The sequence below is a fragment of the Aquarana catesbeiana genome, linkage group LG05 (assembly GCF_042186555.1).
Source record: "Aquarana catesbeiana isolate 2022-GZ linkage group LG05, ASM4218655v1, whole genome shotgun sequence".
NCBI classification, from domain to species: domain Eukaryota; kingdom Metazoa; phylum Chordata; class Amphibia; order Anura; family Ranidae; genus Aquarana; species Aquarana catesbeiana.
The window spans coordinates 296,541,712-296,563,602 of record NC_133328.1 but is presented as its reverse complement, the minus strand read 5'-3'; positions in this window follow the sequence as shown (position 1 = coordinate 296,563,602).

Genomic DNA, 21,891 nt, shown 5'->3' with positions numbered 1-21,891 from the left:
AATGCACATGTCTAACACCAACACCAACCAACCTATTTGAGGTAAAAAAAATACAAGATAATAATAGTTTTGTGGTAACTGGAGACACAAAACGACTAAAAAATATTATGGAGATCACTATAAAAAAAATATATACATATATATATATATATATATATATATATATATATATATATATATATATATATATATATATATATATATATATATATATTCTGGAGATCTGTAGAATTTTTTTTTTAAAAAAAGGAGATCAGTATAAAAAATAAAAAAAAGATTATTCTGGAGATCTTGATTAAAAAAAACAACAAAAACATATTCATGAAATCACGAGAAATACTAAAAAATCCATTTGTCATTCACTGTGTGAATATCAGCAGCAAAGAAACTCCATTATTCTAGCATTATAAAGAAGAAGAGAATGCGCTGCATTAAAAGATTTTAAAATTTGCTGCGTGATGAATGTGCTATCTCCATTACGAACGCTAGTTTTACAAGACCGAGCGCTTCCGTCTCATACTTGATTCTGAGCATGCGTGGACTTTTGTGCATCGGACTTGTGTACACACGATCGGACTTTCCTTTGTTGTCGGAAAATTTGAGAACCTGCTCTCAAACATTTGTGTGCCGAAATTCCGACAGCAAATGTTCAATGGACCATACACACGGTCAGACTTTCTGACAACAAGCTCACATCGAACATTTCCCGTCGGAAAGTCTGATCGTGTGTACGCGGCATTGGACTGCTTTGACAAAGCCTTAAGGCAGCCATAGAAGGTTCTAATCTCGACCGGTTCAACAGGGAAAATAGAACAAAAAAGCACAAAATGAACTTCTGTCACAGATCTGCAGCGTTGCTGCTGATCTATGTCCTCTATTCCCAAAGACCAGTAGCATGTTGGTGTGTGCAGTTCCATGGCTTTAACTTGCATGGTTCTGCTTATCCCAAAAGACTTATGTTCAAGAATGGGTAACCACCTGCTGTTGATTATATTAGCTACATGCACAGCCCAGCTAGGCCATTGAGTAGAATTATAAGGGTCTGATAATGTTGAGTTATGTATATATATATATATATATATATATATATATATATATAGATTTAGACGATCACTTTGAGAATTGGTAATGCACCTTTGTTTACTTTCCCTAGATGTTCTCCTTTTTCTTTGTTTCAATTCCTGGGAAATCAAAACTACTGGATATATGACGACACAGACCAATGATAAGAACCCAGAAAGCTGCTCAAAATAGGCTTTCGTACCAAAACCAGTCTGAACTGACCAGATACTGCTGAAATCTTTTTTTTGCCAGTCACATGATGTAACCACCCATTTAACTGTCCCCTTGCTACTAAGAAGATATGGATTCCCTTCTTTGGGGGGTCTAGACGGGAATTGACAGTAGCAGCAACTGTCATCACGTCTCTACCCCCTAATGTGCCTTTGATTAAGATATGGATGCTGATTGGACTAAACTATACGATCACACCCATAACACGCTTAGTGCTTATGCATATTCATAAAGTATATATGGTTAGACTTGATGTTTCTAAGTCAGAGACACTTTCTTCTTCATTCGACCTGGTAAAACTGAATATCGGTGTGTGTTGTGTCTCTCCACTGCAGTGTATGAATAAAGCACCTAATTATATTCTTTTACAAAGATCTGGCTCTACTCTCTCATCTGAATGTCTTGTTTGGAGAATCTCTAACCTGATTTAACACCATCTACCTTTCTATTTAAGATGGGCTCATTCCCCCAGGCATTGCCTGAGCAACAGCTAGCCTAGCACCAGGTTCCCAGTGACTTTGTATTTCCAAGAAGATTCCTAGTGACCCCAAGTGTATTGCAGTGTCTCTAACTTCCTAAGAAGTTTCCTAGTGACACAAAGACTCCTAGTGTCCTACTTTGTAAGAGAATCCTAGTGACCCGGAGATTCGTAGTGTTCTGTACTGGATCTTCCTTGTTCCTAGTAACTGTTTACAAGTGTCTCCCAGGTACTTCCTGTGTGACCTCTGTACCTCCAGTGTTCCCAGTGTATTTCAGCCTGTACCCATTGATTCTCTGTGTGTGTGCTTAACTGCAACCCGTATCCTTGCACGCGTCTTCTGAGCATTCCAGTGCCTCTGTTTCCCTTTTGTGCCTTTGCCAGCTTTCAGCGTTCCTGCACCTCTGTGATCCCTAGGACAGTGATGGCGAACCTTTTTGAGCCCGAGTGCCCAAACTGCAACACAAAACCAACGTATTTATTTCAAAGTGCCAAAACGGCAATTAAACCTGAATACCAAGGTTTTAGTTTAGAAAAAACAACTAGTACACTTGTCCAAACTAATTAACAGCTTTTGTCTTAAAAGAAAAACACAATAACGGAGCTTTCAATTATACTGTTTTTTATTGAAAATGCTGGGCATTGGTAAGGATGCATTTGCTGGGCATGGGTAAAGATGCATTTGCTGAGCACTGGTAAGGATGCATTTGCTGAGCACTGGGGAGGATGCATTTGCTGGGCACTGGTAAGGATGCATTTGCTGAGCCTCTGCCTCTAAGAAGTGGGACAGAACAGGTAAGATAACGATAACACATAATGTCCACATTAAACATCTCACCTATCTCCAGTGTCTGTGTGTCTCCCAACTGCATGGGAGCTGCATTCTCTCAGTCATGCCCACCCCAGACACGTCACCGCTGCCCCAAGAGACTTGTGGGAGATGTAGTTTGATGGGGGATGCGGTGTGGACGAGACAGCTTGTGAATGGATTCCCACCTGCATGTCACCCCTTGCCCCAGAGCCATGTGGGAGACGCTTTTTCTCAGTCACGCCCACCTCGGACACATCCCTTCTGGCCCTAGAGGCCTGTGGGAGATATAGTTCAAAGGGGGATACGGTGATGGCCGGTCAGTGTGTGCTTCTTCCAGGCGTGCCCACAGAGAAGGCTCAGCGTGTGGGCTGTGGCACATGTGCCATAGGTTCACCATCACTGCCCTAGAAGTTTTAGCCTGCTTTTCATTAGCAGCATCTGTGCATGCAGTCTCTCAGTGTATTGCCAGTCTATTTCCTGCAGGATGTCCTCGTGCACTTCTGACAGCTTCTAATGGTTCCTGTTTGTGCATTGTTACTCACTCCTAGTGATCCTGTATGTCTCTGTGCACTACTACTGTTTCCAGTGCCTCTGTGTGTCTCCGTGCACTGTTGCCAGCTTGGACTATACTACTTACTGTCCAGTGATCCCCTCAACCTGGAAATTGTCTGCAGCAGGATCACAGTCACAGTTTGTTTAAATGAAGCATGGGTATTGTATGTTTATTCACAGACATTTATTATTTATTATTTACGCCTATTCATGTTTATTTATATTTTGAAGCACTAATGTTAAATTTATTATTGTTTACACAGATACCTAATGTGTATATTTTTCCTTATGTTATTACATCACATCACTGTGCGTTGCTATTTTGTAGACGCTATAACTTTTGCGCAAACCAATCAATATACTTTTATTGCGATTTTTTTTCACCAAAAATATGTAGAATACATATCAGCCTAAACTGAGGAAAAAAAATTGTTTTTTTATATATATTTTTGGGGGATATTTATTAAAAAGTAAAAAATAATGCGTTTTTTTCAAAATTGATGTCCTTTTTTTGTTTATAGCGCAAAAAATAAAAACCGCAGAGGTGATCAAATACTACCAAAAGAAAGCTCTATTTGTGGGAAAAAAAGGACGTCAATTTTGTTTGGGTGCAACGTCGCACGACCGCGCAATTGTCAGTTAAAGCGACACAGTGTCGAATCGCAAAAAGTGCTCTGGTCAGGAAGGGGGTAAAATCTTCCGGGGCTGCTGAAGCGGTTAAATTGAAGTTTTATTTTGGGATTGAAAAATTATGACTTTCTATTGTTTATGTTCTTATTATTATATTTCATGCAAGATTTTTCTTACCTACACATTATGTGTTTTGTGATATACTCGGTTTACTTGAAGTTTAAATTTAAGGCTGGGTTCACACTGTTGTGCAGAGCAGCTCACAGCAGGGGTCCAGTACGTCCCTGTTCACCATTTCGCTGAATTCGGTCCAAATTTTTGGCTGAATTCGTATCTGAAGACGCACAGAACTCTTCTGCAAAATGCTCCATAGAGAGCCGGTCACAGTCACCTGACATGCGAATTGGATGCTAGTATAGAATTCGGATTCTGGCACTTGAGAAAGATATTAATTTAGTGTATACGAAATTACAAATGTTTAAAAGTCTTCCTGCATTGAAGGAACATGAAAATAGCATTAAGACCCATTTAGACCAAGTAACTGGTGAAATCTTGAGAAAGAAGGATAAAAAAATTTGTTGTGACAAAATGTCATTCCAAGAAGGGAAAGCCTATAACTGGCTTCAGAGCAATCATACATCCAACTCCAGAAATAGGGGTTTAACAAAATCCATAGTGGTAAGGGGGTCAGATTCTTCCATTAACTCTTCTGTTTCTATTTCCTCTTCCTCTCGTAATCGTAACAGGAATAGGCGGAAGAAATCAAAACATGCTCTGTCCGGTGAAGACGCCAATGCGCATAAGAAATTAATCACAGATCATCCTACCTCTTCCGCTCAGCCTGGTTCTGGACAGTTGGCTAACTATAACACACGTGGTGATATTCCTATCTACTCTTCGGGCACTTTGGGTGGTAACATTTCTTTACCTGAACACATGGGTGGACAACCCTCTCAACCTAGTATGGGTTTGGCTATAACTTCAGACGAGGAGGTCGGCAAAAGCAGGTTTTTTCCACAGGGTACAACACCTATCCCCAAAACATAGAGAAAGTACAGTCCGCTGTGACAGATATCAGGGATATGAATATCATTAATCTATCAAGCCACAGATTGTCAGCTGAAGAGAGGGTCTTGCTATCTAAAGGGTTAAGCTTTTGCCCAGACTCCAACCTTGATACTTTTGAGGTTATTAAGGACTTGAACCTTTTTGCGCGAAAATTGCTGTTTAAAAGCGTGTATTCTAAGAACAAGGAGAAACCCAAAACTCCTGTTGTTCAATATGAGAAGGATCTTGATGTGTTGTTGTCCTTACTAGAGGAACAGGACTCATCAGATCTAATTGACTCCATTGATATAGATTCCCTCCTTCAGGAACAACTGACAGTTGAAGTACCTCCTCCTCGGTCAAAAAAGTTGAAAAACAAATCCGATAAATTTCCTCCTCTCAGTTCTAACCCGAATTTGATGTCCTTTGTCTCGTCGGTGACATCGGAGATAAAGAAATTAAAAATACAGAAAAAGGTTGGCAATTTATCTTCTTCTGAACTACTCGCCCTGGATAACTTAAAAAAATGCCACTCCCTTACGATTAAGCCCTCTGACAAGGGGGGCAACATTGTCATCATGTCCAATGATCAATATAGGACAATGTGTAACAAAGTCTTGGCGAATCGAGACTGGTACAAACCAATTCCCAGAGCGAGTATTTCAAAATTCGAAACCCAGTTTTATGCCCTGGTGGATGGAGCATTCTCTCAGGGCATTATAGACCAGGATATTTGGGAATTTTTGCGCATAAAATACCCCAGGACCCCAACCTTTTATTGTTTACCCAAGGTCCATAAGAACCTGCTGGCTCCACCAGGGAGACCTATAGTATCAGGTAACAGGGCTATCACTGAACATCTTAGCCTGTATGTTGACACTCATCTTAAACCTTTTGTTGAGAACTTACCCTCGTATATACGGGATACTATTCACCTCTTACAAAGTTTAGAGGGTCTGCATGTTTCACGGCAGTCTTTGCTGGTGGCTATTGACATAGAAGCCCTATACAGTTCCATTCCCCATCATTTAGGGCTGGCCGTGATTAGACGTGTCATTGCGCAGACGCATAGAGACAACAAAAAACTATGTGAATTCATTATCATGGCACTGGAGTTCATACTCCACCATAACATCTTTTCCTTTGATGGCTCCCATTTCCTCCAGGAACAGGTCATTGTGATGGGGACATCATGTGCCCCATCATACGCTCATCTGTACCTGGCGGAATGGGAGCAGTCTTTCCTGTCTGATGAATCCCTTAGATCTCAAACCCAACATGTGGCGGCTTGGTTACGATATATTGACGATATTTTGGTGCTGTGGGAGAGCTCGGAGGGAGAGCTGGAGGAGTGCATTTGTTTGATGCAACACAATACCTTCAATTTGAAGTTCACTGTTACTCACAGTGAGACCAGTGTCACTTTCTTTGGACACTATTATAACCAAAAACAAGGATGGCAGTCTCTCTAGCAGGCTTTTTCGTAAGCCCACAGCAGGGAACACAATATTGCACACCTCCAGCTCTCACCCTCAGCCTCTCCTCCGTGCAATCCCTTACAGCCAATATTTGAGGTTGAAGCAGAATTGCTCCGATCATGAATCCTCCCTACACGAAGCAGCCGCCCTTAGATATAGGCTCCTTTTGAGAGGTTACTCTCACTCTATTTTGAAAAAGGTATTCAGGCAAGCCAATGGATGAACCAGACGTGAGCTGTTACTTGGTCACCAAAGGAAAACTGATGACTCCTCAGCAGTCAGGATGATCATGAGATTTAGTAACCAACATGAATCAATTAAGTAAATTTTCAATAGGTTTTGGCACTTGTTGTATGCTGACCCTACCCTACGCCCGCACTTATCTGAACGCTATCACTTATCGACGCACTAGTTCACTAGGGGACCAGTTGGTCAATAGTGAATTTGTGGGCGAGATTCATAGCGATCCTTGTAAAAGGTTGGGGACTTTCACCTGCGGTGGATGCCCGATATGCCGTTACATGAACACAAGGCAGGATATTATTCTCCCTAATGGACGACCATATAAACCCCATCATTTCTTCAACTGCAAGGGGGTGGTATACCTTCTTACTTGTCAGTGTCAACAATTCTACGTTGGCAAGACCAAATTAAAGTTTTACTTACGAGCCTCTAGACATATTACATCAATGAAGAATGCCAACCCAGATCTCCCTTTGGGTAGGCATGTCATCAACAAGCATCACGGCATCTTTCCAGGGATTGAGTTCCTGATTTTAGATAGAATCCATCCCAATCCGAGGGGAGGGGATTGGAACAAGGCCCTTTTGCAGCAGGAGGCCCGCTGGATTGTGGGCCTTGCTGCCACCCTGCCCCCCGGACTCAATGAACAGCTCAGTTACAGATCATTTCTGGAGGGATTCTCATCTGGAGGATGTGAAAAGGAGTTATAGTCTCCTCTGCTCTGTTTTGTTGTGGAATATGTGCTCTGACTTTTGTCCTATATTTGATTATTATTGTTCCCTATTCTTTATTTTCATTTTTTTTTATTCTTTGTGCTCTTTTTTAGAATATTGCTTTTCTTTTTGTCATTATTTATATGTTCATCCCATCTTTGCCATTTCTACACTCTGCTTGCTCATTTGCCCTATGATTTTTGGAATTCTCTTGCGATGTCCGGGGTTGGTGACTGTCTGTCTTGGGTATATCTTCTGACCTTTCCTTGTCCAGCCTGGCGCAGGTGGGCCTTCCGTGATCAATGATCCCTGGGGGGCCTTTCCTTTTTGGTGGCCGGTTGTGGGCGGTGTCTACCGGGCGGCCTTGGTGCTGGCCCGGCGGATGGCCATCTGCACGGCCGCCTTCCTGCATCGGTGGGCCGTGGCTGCATGACTCTTTTCGCAGCTTTAGCCCTGCGTGGGGTGCCGTGCAGCGATGGCTCGGGGTCCCCTCTTTGGCACCTCCGGTACTGCCCTCTTGGGGATACATGAGACGATCTTCTGCTTCTCCCTAAGTTTTGCTGACTGATCGGATACATTTTGTATTTACACTTTTGTCATTTCCAACATTTTTATTGTTTAGCCCCCTTTACTAGTTGTTATGATGCCTCCCCTGTTGCTAGGCAACCTGGCTTGACACGTATGTTTCCTCTCACGTATCCGTGGGAGGAGCCTTTGCGATTTTTGTCCACCTCCCTGTCATGCTGAGTGGTTGTGTAGGGATGCCGCAGAGAGAGCGGCGCCGCCTCACAGCCACTGCTAGTGTATTCTCTTTCTCCCTCCCCTTGACGGTGATGCAATGACGCGATGACGCCGCATGTCGAGCAGCGCTGCGTCAGATCCCGCCACCCTGAAGCTTTTCAAAGCCAGGCTGCAGGCGATACAATGTCATTGCTCCGGACGGCGGATGGCTGGATGAGTGGACGATCGTGCTTGGACGGTACTATATGGGAACTAGCTCCGGACTACTATGTAGGTGTTCCCTTTGCTCTTTGTGGAACTCAGTATGCTGAGTAGTTGTTATATTGATAAATGTCTGTTGACACATCCTTTCTCTTATTTGCAGAGTTTCTCTGTGTGAAGGAAAACGTTTGAAGCACACTAATTGGGAGCGACCTATTGTTATACTGTGCCACACACCCTCATCCTCTCTCCTCCCCTCCCCCTTTCCTCCTTGTTATCTTTGGGCTTCCGCCACGATTGAGGTAGGACACTACGGATTGATCTGGTCTAGATTATAGGTGTTAGATTGGTATATGGAAGAATATGACTGCTCGTCTACATACTATTTTTGAATATATGCATATACCCTTTTAGACACACATTCTGGCCTTTATCTGGGGTATTATCCCTTCGGGTGAGCTCTGCTGGTTCGGTGCTGCTCGGGTGGACCAGTATGGACAAGGTGGGGCCAGCCACACACTTCGGTTTCCTCCTTTAGATCTTGGGGTGGTCTTTTGACACAGTCGCCGCCAGGACTTTGGCAATGAGATTCCAATACTGATATGTCTGGGTACGCTATTTCTCTTGATGTGACTACAATGCTGAATGGTTTTTGTGATGTAAAGCGGTTGTCCTAATATATTTATGTAACAATCTATTGATATACTCTTTCTTAATCTGGATACTACTATACGGTGTGATTCTTCTCCACAGGTTGCCCCTGATGAAGGGACGTTTTGCACAGTCCCGAAAGGCATAGGTCCGCATGGAAGACTTCACAAGTCTGCTTATATGTACATACCAATTTTGTTGTTTTGTATTGTTACATTTGTATCTAATAAAATTATTCTTTTACTACTTGGTTGCCGTTAAAGTCCCATCAACCTTCCTTGGGGGTTTTTTATTCCTTGACTTTAGGGGTGGTATTTTCTCTCTTAAAAGGAGGTCAGAAGCTGTACCAACTCAAATATGACTGGAACCTGGTGGGAGGTCACTCCAAACACGGTGGGTCCACTTGTCAGCAAGGATGGATTAGTGGAATGCATTTTAGTCGGAAGCCTAGAACTCAGGCAATTCTCCAAACTAAATGGGAATATAACCCAATGAAGGATTCGTCTGAAGACTGGTAGTGGGTGAGGAAGTGTTCTCAATCAAGCCGGGATAAAAAAAAATGAGGAGAAAATAGAAAAGCTCCATATGGTGCATGTCAAAAAGGGGATTTATTCTTAAAAGGTACAAACATCGGTATCAGAGTACAAAAAATATTGTGCTCACAGGATAAAAAAAGATTAAAAGCAATGTGGGGAGCAAGTGATGCACCCCAACGTGTTTTGTCCCAACGGACTTTAACTGCCTCCCTATGTCCTGCGGTCATCCTGCGTTCCAGCAAGCAGTAGCGGTCGATGATGTCATCCGGGTGGCTCCTGGCCTCACTTGACCTGAGAGTGGCCGCCGATGGATGAAGGCTGGCGTGGGTAATTTAAGACCCTATCGCTGCTGGGGATGCTGCGGCTGCCAGTCTGCTTCCCAGAGGATTTTCATGGTAAGCTTTGGGGTAGTGGACTGGAGCTGGGGGGAGCTGCGTGCTCATATGCTATAAGCTTCTATTTCTTTTTCAGCTGTGCTGTCTGCTGGCGATTCTCTAGACTCCTCTTGCTGTTGTCCTCTTAACTTAAACAGTAAGTATTCTGGGATGCTCTTTCCAATTGTCTTTCTCAAGTCTTCAAGCTGCAGCTATCTGCTGAATATATGGCGGAAGCAGTGGTGGACTTAGTTAAATTTACTTTGCGCATCATGGCTCACTCAGTTACGGCTAGACGGGCTCTGTGGCTTAAGCATTGGTCCGCGGATTAAGCTTTGAAACAGGCTCTCTGTTCCATTCCCTTTTCAGGCAATACCATTTTTGGCAAGACGCTGGAGGAGGCAATTCGCCAGGTGACTGGGGGGGGAAATCGGGCCTTCTTCCCCAGGACTGTAAGTGTTGTTTCCAGTTCTTTCAGCCTAACAGACGATAAGTAGGGGCAAGATTAGGTGACTTTGGTAATGTTTGAACAGAGAAGATATCAGATTTGTGGGTCGTGCAGGTGATCCGCTGTGGCCTTTGCCTCCGGTTTCAGAGTAAGAAGCTTTTTCGTTCCAATCAAAGTTTCTGCATTAACAGAGAAGCGAGTATCACTAAGATCATACATTGCAGAATTACTTCAGCTTCCAGCCATCGTGCCAGTGCCAAAGTGGGAATGAGGACAAGGAATGTACTCCCCCCTCTTTTTCGTCCGAATGATGTCTGGCAAGTGGCGTCCAGTTTTAGATCTGAAAAACCTAAACACCTACCTAGAGCCACAACCCTTTCAGATGGAATCCCTCAAGACCATCATGTCTGTGATCCGTCGGCAGGATTGGATGCTTTTCATCGATCTCTAGAATGCTTATTTTCATGTACAGTACCAATGAACGAAGCTCATCAATGTTTTTTGAGGTTTTTATTTGCAAGTGACTATTACTAGTTCAGATGTCTACGTTTTGGCCTCAGCTCAGCTCCAAGAACCTTTTCAAAAGTACTAGTCACAGTGATCGCCTATCTGCGGCAAAAAGGCATACGTATATTACATCACTTGGATGATGTTCTGGTTCTTGCTCACTCCAGAAATCTTTTGTTACAGCACAGAGAGCGGGTCCTACGTACCCTAGCATAATTTGGGTGGATGATGAATCTAGGGAAAAGCCAGCTGTATCCTTCTCAATCCCTTGTGTATTTTGGCATGCGTTTTGAAACTCTGCAATACAGGATATTCCTTCCCAAGGACAAGGGGGTTCGGATTTCGGCAGAGGCAGTACAAATGATGATCTCACCTTGGGTAACAGTTCTAAAGTGAATGAGCTTCTTCGGGAGCGGCTTGCATCCCAGCGGTTCCATCTGCGCAGTGGCACGCAAGACTATTTGATTTTCTCTTCTGAGCCAATGGCATCGCGGTTCCCTCCATCAGAAAATTCTCTTACCATTGTTTATCCGCAACGACCTTCGGTGGTGGAGTAGAGCGGACAACCTGTCCATAGGCAGGTCCATCAACCCAGTAGCCTGGATAACAATCACATCAGATGCAAGTGTCCAGGATTGGGGGGCCCATTGCCAGGAGTTGAATGCTCAGGGAGTCTGGCACCCTCAGGTTCCATGTTCTTCCAACCTACTACAATTGAGAGCGGCCAGGGAGGTTTGAAGAGTTTCTTTCCCGTTATCCAGGGCAAAATAATTAGACTTCTGATGGACAACAAGACGGTGGTCTCTTATGTATTTAGGCAGGGAGGTAAACGGAGTTTGCGTCTTCTCCAAGTCGCATCGGAGATCTTCGGTTTGGCCAAGCTCCACCTATTGGATCTGACGGTGGCTTATATTCCAGGCCCTCAGAATTCTCTAGCAGACCAGCTGAGTCACAGATTCTCCAGTCACGCAGAATGGACGATGAACCCAAAATATCTGGAAAGAGTTTTCATGCACAGGAGGTTGCCTGAAGTGGACCTAAAGGCAACTTCAATCAATCGTCAGGTTCCTTGGTTCTTCTCCCATTTCTTCTGCCCGCAAGCTCTGGCCCAGGATGCTCTCTCCCAGAAGTAGAACTTTAGGCTGGTGTACATTTTTCCTCCAACTGCCTTAATACTCAGATCATTGACAAAGATTGTAGAAGAAAAGGTCTTGGCAATAAGGATTGGGCCATTGTGGCCGAGGGGGCCTTGGTTTCCTCTCCTTTGTAACCTGGCGACTTGCCCTCCAATCAGGCTACCTCAGGTCCGAGACCTGCTTCTGCAGATTGGTAAATGCCACTCCGATCTGGCCCGACTAGCCTTGACTATGTGGCTTTTGAAAGGGACAGATTAAAGGATCTCAACCTGTCTGAGTCTGTCATGTCAACCCTATTGTCAGCAAGGTAGCATTCAACCAAATCTACCTATCACAGAGTATGGCAGAGATTTGAAGTCTTTTCAACCCATCAAGGTTTTTCCTTTCAAGCTCCGTCAGTGGCCAATAGTCTTATGCCCCGTACACATGATCGGAAATGCCGCCAGCAAAACTCCGATAAGAGCTTTTGGTCGGAAAATGTGACCGGGTGTATGCTCCATCGGACTTATGCTGGCGGAATTCCAGGTAGCAAAAGAGTGAGAGCACATTCTCAATTTTTCGTTTGGAAAAATTTCCTAGCCGAAAATGTGATCCTCTGTATGCAATTCCGACGCGCCAAAAATCACGCATGCTCAGAATCAAATACGAGACGGAAACGATCGGTCTGGTAAAACTAGCGTTCGCAAGGGAGCTAGCACATTTGTCACGCTGTAAATTTTTGTATCTTTTAATGCAGCGCATTCTTTTGTTCTTTATAATGCTAGAAGAATGAAGCTGTTTTGCTGCTGATATTCACACAGAGTTCTCACAAACTTATTTCTTTATTATAGATCTCCTGAATAATATTTTTTGTTTTTAAAGCCAGATCTCCATAATAATGTTTAGAATTATTTTTTATAGTCCTCTTTTTTTATTTTTAAGATCTCCTGTTTTTTGGATTATTTTTAAATTAGTTTCTAGTGATCTCCATAATTTTTTTTTTTTGGTGTGTCAAGTTTCCACAAGAACATTATTAGCTTGAAAATTTACAAAAAACACTGCGCTCACTAATAAAGAACAAACGAAAAAAGCAGCTACATACGCTGTGACAAAGACAAAGTAAAAAATGCAGCGCTGAGTGAATTTTCAACAAAGTAAACAAAGGTAAAATCAAGTCCATAGGTCTTTAATGTTGATGGTGCATATTGTGGTAGGTAAAAAAAAAAGTCTCAAACTAAAAAAATGTGAAATAATGGAGTGTCCGATTGTGTCAGAACACAGAAGGGCATTCATGGATGGTAGATATCCAAAAAAGGACTGGTGGGGATGGTATAGATCCGTGGATAGAACCAACATCAATAGTGCTCAACATCAATGGATAAGAAAAGATGGGTACTCTTACCAAATCTGGTGGACTCCCCTGTCAGCGACAGGGAATCAATAAGGCAGTAAGCCCAACCGGGCAGGTGGAGAGATATCCAGGATGGTGGAGCTGGCAAGGTGGACTTCAACCGAACCTCAAGGGATCATCAACTGAACCTCCAAGGATCATCAAGGCAGGTCATCGAGGTAGGAATTCCAAACGCAAGACTTTGGAGGCATGATGTGCCACAAATGGCCCAAAACTAGGCGATCGCTCTCATCCAGATAGTATGTAAAATAAAATAAAACTACCGCATGGTGCAGGTAAAAAAAAGGGGGGATTATTTCTAAAAAGCCAAACAAATAAAATTTTGATCACTTTAAAAGCAAAGGCAGCATGGAAAGGGGGTAACCACCCCCTTAAGGTCACGTGACATTGTTTCCTTCCCGATCATGTGACCTGGGAATGACGTTTGGCGGGCTTTGGGGCGCGACATCATATCCTATTGTTTGACACGCGGACGGACGGTCCCACGGACTGGTTTGTTCCAGTCTGTGGACTTATTGGAAGATACGCCCGCCTGTCACTTCTATTCATGTGATAAATTTCCCGATCTGGTGAATGTCTTTGATCCAATGAAAATTAATTTGAGTCTCTCTTCCTCATTGGCTATGTATTTTATGTTTATTTATAAATATTAGCAGCGTGGAGTGGGTAGTCCATGCCCCAGTAGAAGACCATTAGGTCGAAACGCGTCGGTCGGTTACCCCCTCTCCATGCTGCCTTTGCATTTTTTACTTTCCAACATTATCGTCTTGTATTTTTATAAATCTCAAGGAGGTTGGTGTTGTTGTCCCTTGTTAATTTGACATTGTATTTTGGAAATGTACCTCCCTACTCACAAACAAACTGTCCTATTTGAAGAAAAACACATAGGCAAGTATCTTCATATAAAAAAATAACATAATAACAAAATAAAGAGGAAGGCAACGCTGGAGAAACTGCTTGGGTTTGCGAAGCCTTTGGGCCTCAGGGCACACATCAACTCTTTGTAAATTAAAATTGGTAGCCTGAGAAGTCCATATAATAGGGAGCACAATCTGGTCCTGGACTCCCAGAGATCATGAACAGCAGCAGATGACATATATGTCCCCAGGCTGTGGTACTACCACAGCCTGCGTCTTCTGTCAGATCAGACTGAACCCAGGCCATCACTTTCTTGTCTTCCTTGCAGCCTTCCCTCCACGCTTCCCTGCAGCCTTCCCTGCAGCTTTCCCTGCAGCCTTCCTTGGAGGCTGTGGATTTGGAACTTGACTTGTGGCAGGAGGAGGAGGAGGAGGATGGGTGAGCGCAACTAAGTGCATGTTATCACTAATTTGGCCACTCAACCCCTTATGAATGGCCTCAAAAATAATTTTCTCACACCTGAAGCGTTGTCCCTCCTCCATTTGCTGCAATTTTACAGCTACATAGCAGCCACAGGCCTCTTCAGCATCGGGGGGGCTTTTCAAGGCAGCATTAGCCTCCTTAATGAGGTCCAGTGCTGCCTCCTCCACGTTACTCCCCTTCCTGGGCTTTTTGCATCTGAGATTGGGTGAGGCTCCTACTGGACCTGGCCACTCCCTGGCTGACACTTACACCTGCCACCTCCTGACTGACACTTACCCCCGCCTCCTCCTGTGTGCCACATTCCAGAGCCCCGTCCTGGCTGAGGTCTTCCTGTGTATGAAAAAGGGACATAGTTTTAGTTTTTGGTTCATCAATCACACACAATTTTCAGCTCATGACTGTTGCAAATTGAATGTTAATAAATAGAAAAGACTATCATTCTGAGCCCAGCATTTTTCATTCTTGTCCCAATCATTTTTGGCCCCTACTGTCTATTAATATGTAAAACACTTTTTGTTAAATAAATTATAACATCTAGTTACCAACAATAATTTTCGGACAATAAATATATTAAAAAATACTATACCTGGCTCCAGCTGGGCTCCTCCACTTCTTCCAGGATGGAAGGCCCAGGTTGGTTCTTGGAAGCCTCAGCTGGGGTTGAGGGAAGGCTGGATGGAAGTGTAGAGAGCGATTCCCTGACTTCCATCTGGTCTTCCAGAAACCGCATCCTGTTGTAGTACCACAGACTGGGTACATACACATCCTCTGCTGCTGCTCCTGATCTCATGGAAGCCTGGACCTTATTAAGCTCCTTCCTATACGTGCTTCTCAAGCTACCAATTTTCCTCTCCACAAACTCAATGTCTGCGTTGGGGACCTGCGTCTTCACAAATTGCAGCAGTTTCTCCAGCGATGCCTTCCTAGCTGGTTTATTGTGATATAACGGGTTTTTAGTCTCCCACAAATTACGCATATCCCTGTATTTGTCAATGAAATGGCCCATGAAATCAGGGTCTTTGAATTGGTTCATATTTGCTGCAAGACAAAATACAAGACAAAAACACTAATATCAGGCTAAACTCTCCTAATCTTATCCCAATGTAGGCCTCAATCTCGAATCAGTATGTCCCAAGTTAAAATATTACCTTCGTTAGAACGTTTGGCGCTTCCGGTCCTCCTTCCTACGCACACAGAACGTAGGTACGACACACGCGTGTTAGCTTTATATACACTGCACATGCGTGAAACTCCGCCTGCTTCGCCCGCCACTGATGTTCTTTCTAGAATATTCCCCGTCCCTTCCCTTTCGGCGCAGTGGGAGAGGAACATGGCAGAGACACAGCAGGTGCGTAACAGCAGTAACGAGGAGGAGGAAAGCCCGGAGCCTGAAATGTCCCAATCCCGGAGGAGAAGATTTAAGGCCTCAAATTTGACCTTTGTAGAGATGGTGGAGATGGTGGACATCTTGAAGAGGGACGATTATGATGGGAAGTATGGACCGTACCTAAACCCAAATGTGAGAAAGGCCAAGATCATGACTAAAGTTGTGAAGAGTCTGCACAGGAATTTTGGGTACAACGATCCAAGGAGCAATTGAGGAAACGCTGGTCAGACCTTAAATTGAGGGAGCAGGATCAGTACAGAAGGATCAAGAAACTGCTTCTAAAAAGTAAGTAGTTGTCGTGTGTTCCGATTATTATTATTACTTACATGCTGCGCCATGTGCTTTTCTTTACTGTTGTACAGTTTAAAATGGCAACTTTCAGGCTCGTGGGCACAGTAATCGTTCGTAGTAAACATCGTTAGTTCACTAACTAAATACAATGTTTTAGGCAGAAACAGGGTTAACTACATTTGGTCATGCTAATTTGTATTAAAAGAAGTTTAGGACATTATTGTCTAGATGTGTTTGTAACTAGAATGAATAGCAAACTTGATTCAGTGTAATGTAAGGAGGGGACACTCAGCAGCTGTTTACATATATGGACTCAGGAGCACTAATGTGGGACACAAGAACAAACTTTTTAGGGTGTCCCACACAGGTACTCCAGTGGATACTTGGGGTGTCTCCATGTGTGAAACTTGTCCAAAAAAGGTAAGTATTGCAACTTTGTTAAGGGAATAAATGTCTTCAATTTGGAACTCTGCCCAAACAGACAATTGTACCCCACTTCCAAACAATGTTTCACATTCATATTTCTGGCTACGAATATCTGTGTAAGTATACCTTTTTGTTTCATTCTCATAGGGGAGAAACAACTCGGGACGTCGGAGGACAACAGGAACCCCCACCTCCTGAAGCAGTTGAACAGAGGACACAACCTCAGAATGTGGAGGAAAGAGAGGTGGTGGAAATTGTCACCACAACAGGTGAGTGTTTGACACCACAGATTCAGGTAACAGATGTATGTCTGCATATTTATAATACATGGTGTGTATTTTTTCTTTTAGGTGATGTGCATGTTGTGGAAGAACAATCTACTCATTTCACGACTGACAGTGCACAAAGGCTAATCCAGGAGATAAAGTTTTGTAGTCAGGATTTAGACCTCATCAAGGAAAAAAACAAGAAGATTGAACAAAGAATGAAGAACATGATTGATGTACTAGGGAGAATCTAAATTTAAAAAAAATGACAACTTTTTAAATTTTTTCTATGAAAATTTAAATAACCTTTTTATACATTTTAAAAGCCAAATTTGGAAGATGCACACGGTGTGTCAACATGTGCTATCTGCCATCAGGGGATTTCAATGTACGCATTTTGTTGGTGCAACCCCTTCCTCGCAACTCTAGTAGGTGAGAGGAAGGGGTTGCACCCCCAAAACACGTCCATTGAGATAGCACATGTTGACATTAGACATGGGATCAGGAGGGAAATCCCCATTTTTACTCCCAATTTGTGTGCATCTTCTAAATTTGGCTTTTATAGGGGTGACTTCACCCCATCTGATGAAGGCAATATCAAGACATTTTTGACACTATAATGTCTGATATTGCCTTCAGTTTTTCAATGTTGAACTTTGTAAGTTCCTGAGTTGTGTATGTTATGTTTTGAAACATGCCTGGTTATGTACCAAAATAATATTTTCAAGGTAAAAATTTATAAAACAAAGATGTTATTTTTTTAACAAAAAAGGTTTTACAACACACATGTGAATGTGCACGGAGTAAAAGGTTTTATACTCAACAATGTGTGGCTTTTTCTTTCAATGCTCAATACCAGTTTTTGTATCAAGTTGGTGTTTACAGTGACATTGGGTGTTATTTAATAATGGAAAAACCACTTGGCACTACAAGTGCACTAGGAGAACCTAGGAGACAGATAAAAGAAACCCAAGCAGTAAATCAAATTCAAGATTTTATCATATAATTTTTTTTTTTTGCAAATATTTAAAAATTTTCTGGCATAGCAGTGGCCCCCCTACCCGTAAAATATTTTTTGACGCACTTCACGGCGCTTTGGGGGGCAAGCCAGGATGGCCAGCTTCCAGAGCCGTCATTGTTGGTTCATGAAGTCTGGCCTCAGGCCCAACTGAGGCTACATCATAATTAGAAGCATTTCTATTTAAAAAGTTGTGCAAGATGCAGCATGCTAACATGATGTGGTTAAGTTTGTACTTCGTCCTATTTATAGCCATTAGAAATAGACGGAACTGGCTGGCCATTATCCCAAAGGTGTTCTCCACAACTCTTCGGGCTCTGGCCAGCCGAAAATTAAAAACCCTCTTCTCTGGGGTCAGGGTCCTCTGGGGGAATGGCCTCATCATGTGATCACCCAGATCAAACGCTTCATCAGCAATAAAAACAAACGGGAGTCTTTCCACGTTCTCTTTCCCAGGTGGCAATCCCAAGCCACCACTCTGGAGACATGTGTAGAACTCCGTCTGGGAAAAGACTCCACCATCCGACATCCGGCCATTCTTCCCCACATCCACATAGAGAAACTCGTATGTTGAACCCCTTATAATTAAAATAGTATGACCCCAAATGAGGTGGTGGGACGATGTGGACGTGCTTCCCATCAATTGCCCCTCCACAGTTGGGAAAGTCCCAATGGTCGGCAAAGAAAAATGGGAGGCCACAGTCTGCCATTCCTGTGGCGTTGAAGGAAACTGTGAAGTCAAAACATTAAAAAAATTAGTACTTTTGCACATAAACATTGCAAGCAGATTAGACACAAACATTCTTGGCCAATATCAGTATAACATTTAGTTTAAGGAGTATTTAAAGACAAAAATATAAGGTCACTTATCAGATTCCTCCCCCCCCCCCTCTGATGGCCCATTGGAAAAATTTTAGGGGGGGTTATAAATGAGTTTAAGGACAACAATAACATTTGGACACATTTTAGGGGGTGTTTAGGATAAAGCAGTACTATGGAGCTGACAAAATACATTGTTAAGTGACTAGGCTAGAGGTATATGGGCCCAGGATAGCATGCTGGGGAAGTTAGTGAAGGCAAATATGCATGAAGGACAAAAAGGGGCACTAAAAACTTCCAGCATGCATGAGGATAAAGAGGACATTCACAGCATATTACAATCATGGTAATTAGGGAATGATGAAAGAAATACAATACATTAGCATACATTAAATACATAGAATATGATGTTAAAGGAGAAAACTTACCCTAATATAGTTCTTCTGCAGGACCTGAATGATCCCCAGAGCCTGGGGGGAGATGCCTGTCGAGAAGTTGAGGTCCTGCAGACTTCTCCCTGTCGCCAAGTACCACAACGTGGCGACTAGCCTCTGCTCTGGAGTGATGGTTTGCCGCATGTAGGTGTCCTGCTTCGTAATATAAGGGGACAGCAAAGCCAACAGACGGTGAAAAAACAGGGTCCGTCATCCGGAGAAAATTCCTGAAATCATCAGGGTTATTCTCCTGGATCTCACGCAGCAAAGGCATATGAGAGAATTGGTCACGCTGGAGTAACCAATTCTTGGTCCATGAACACCTCCCCACCCTGTTCATGGACTGGACTTGGGTCAAAGTAATAACCCCAACACCAAGCATCCGCATATCACAAATTCTACTACGAGCACGTACTCGCAACATGGCTTCAAAACGGTCGGCTGGTCAGAACGCACTGAAAAACAGCAAGGCCTGTGAAGAGCGAGCTGAAAATCAGAAATGAGCAGACAAGAACACACTGAAAAACAGATACGAACTGACTACACACACTGAAAACCAGATACAAACCCACAAGCACAAACTGAAGAACAGTAACGGACTGAAAAGCATGAAAGGTGAAAAGCATGAATCGTCTCTCACCAAACTTCTACTAACACGAGATAAACATGAGATTAGCAGAAGGTGCCCAAAGGGTGGTGCGGTCGCTATTGAACTTCGTTTTTCTAGTGCCGTCGTACGTGTTGCAGCATTCGTTTTCTTCAGTCTGAGTTGGATTCGGTTCTGAGCTACAACACTCTTAAAGTTCAGGTCTCTGCATTAGCAGCGCTGACAGATATTTCATGGGCCAAGGATCGGCTGGTGATTAGGCTTCTTAAAGCAGCAATTAAGATTCGGCCTCTTATTCACCCAATTTTTTCAAAGTGGGACTTACCGTTGGTTCTGAAATGTCTATTTAAGTCATCCTTCTTTCCAGATTCAGCAAGTCCATTATATCATCTTACTTACATACTTCTAGCCTTTCCACCTTCAGAACCTGGTGTCAATTAATCAGAATGATGCAAGTTGGATCTGAAATGAATCCTCCAAATGTAATTGTAGAGGAGGGAATTTTTTCGCAAATCCAAAGCTCTTTTGGTCCTAGAATGGGTATGCCTGCCCCACCGAGGGTCATCTCGACGTGGGTCATAAAGGAAATCCAGATGGCTTACTCGCTAGAAGGTGTCTCTCCCCCTCAGGAAGTCCATGCGCACTCCACCAGGGAAGTCTCTTCTTCCTGAGCAGCATGGTCTAAGGTGTCGGCAGACATAGTCTGCAGAGCAGCAAGTTGGAGCTGTAATTAGGCATTACAAGCTTGATGTGATATCTTCTCAGTTCAAAACTATTGGGAACTTCTGTGTTGTCATCTGCTTTGTCCACTTGTTAATAAATTTACTTGGCAGCACCTGGTGTTTGACTTTTCCCTCCCTTATAATGATCTAATTAATTCCCGAGGTCATGATGGCATGGGGCAGAGCCAGGAAAACGGAAAATTGTTATCAATACTTACCATAAATTTATTTTCCTGGCTCTGCCCCACGCCAGGAGATGCCCTCCCTGATCTGTCGCAGACTAATTATGGAACGAGTTATCCAGGTACTGCCTGTCTTTTATGGTATTAGTTAAGGGATGTCCTACATGGGGTCAAGGGGCGGAGTTGACCCAAGGTCATGATGGCATGGGGCAGAGCCAGGAAAGGAAAATTACGGTAAGTACTGTTAACAATTTTCCGTTTTATTTATATATATAGATATATATATATATATATATATATATCTATATATATATATATATATATCTATCTATATATATATATATATATAGATAGATATATATATATACAGTTGTGCTCATAAGTTTACATACCCTGGCAGAATTTATGATTTCTTGTCCATTTTCAGAGAATATGAAAGATAAAACAAAAACTTTTCTTTCACTCATGGTTAGTGTTGGGTTGAAGCCATTTATTATCAATCAACTGTGTTTACTCTTTTTAAATCATAATCACAACAGAAGCTACCCAAATGACCCTGATTAAAAGTATACACACCCCAGTTCTTAATACCGTGTATTGCCCCCTAATATCAATGACAACTTGAAGTCTTTTGTGGTATTTGTGGATGAGGCTCTTTATCTTATCAGATGGTAAAGCTGCCCATTCCTCTTGGCAAAAAGCCTCCAGTTCCTGTAAATTCTTGGCTGTCTTGCATGAACTGCACGTTTGAGATCTGCCTAGAGTGGCTCAATGATATTGAGGTCAGGAGACTGAGATGGCCACTCCAGAACCTTCACTTTATTCTGCTGTAGCCAATGACAGGTCAACTTGGCCTTGTGTTTTGGATCATTGTCATTTTGGAATGTCCAAGTACGTCCCATGTGCAGCTTCCTGGCTGATGAATGCAAGTGTTCCTTCGGTATTTATTTATAACATACTGCATTCATCTTGCCAACAATTTTGACCAAATTTACTGTGCCTTTGTAGCTCACACATCCCCAAAACATCAGCGATCCACCTCCGTGTTTCACAGTAGGAATGGTGTATGTTTCATCATAGGCCTTTTTGACTCCTCTCCAAATGAAGCGTATATATGGTTGTGGCCAAAAAGCTCAATTTTGGTCTCTTTACTCCAAATGACTTTGTGC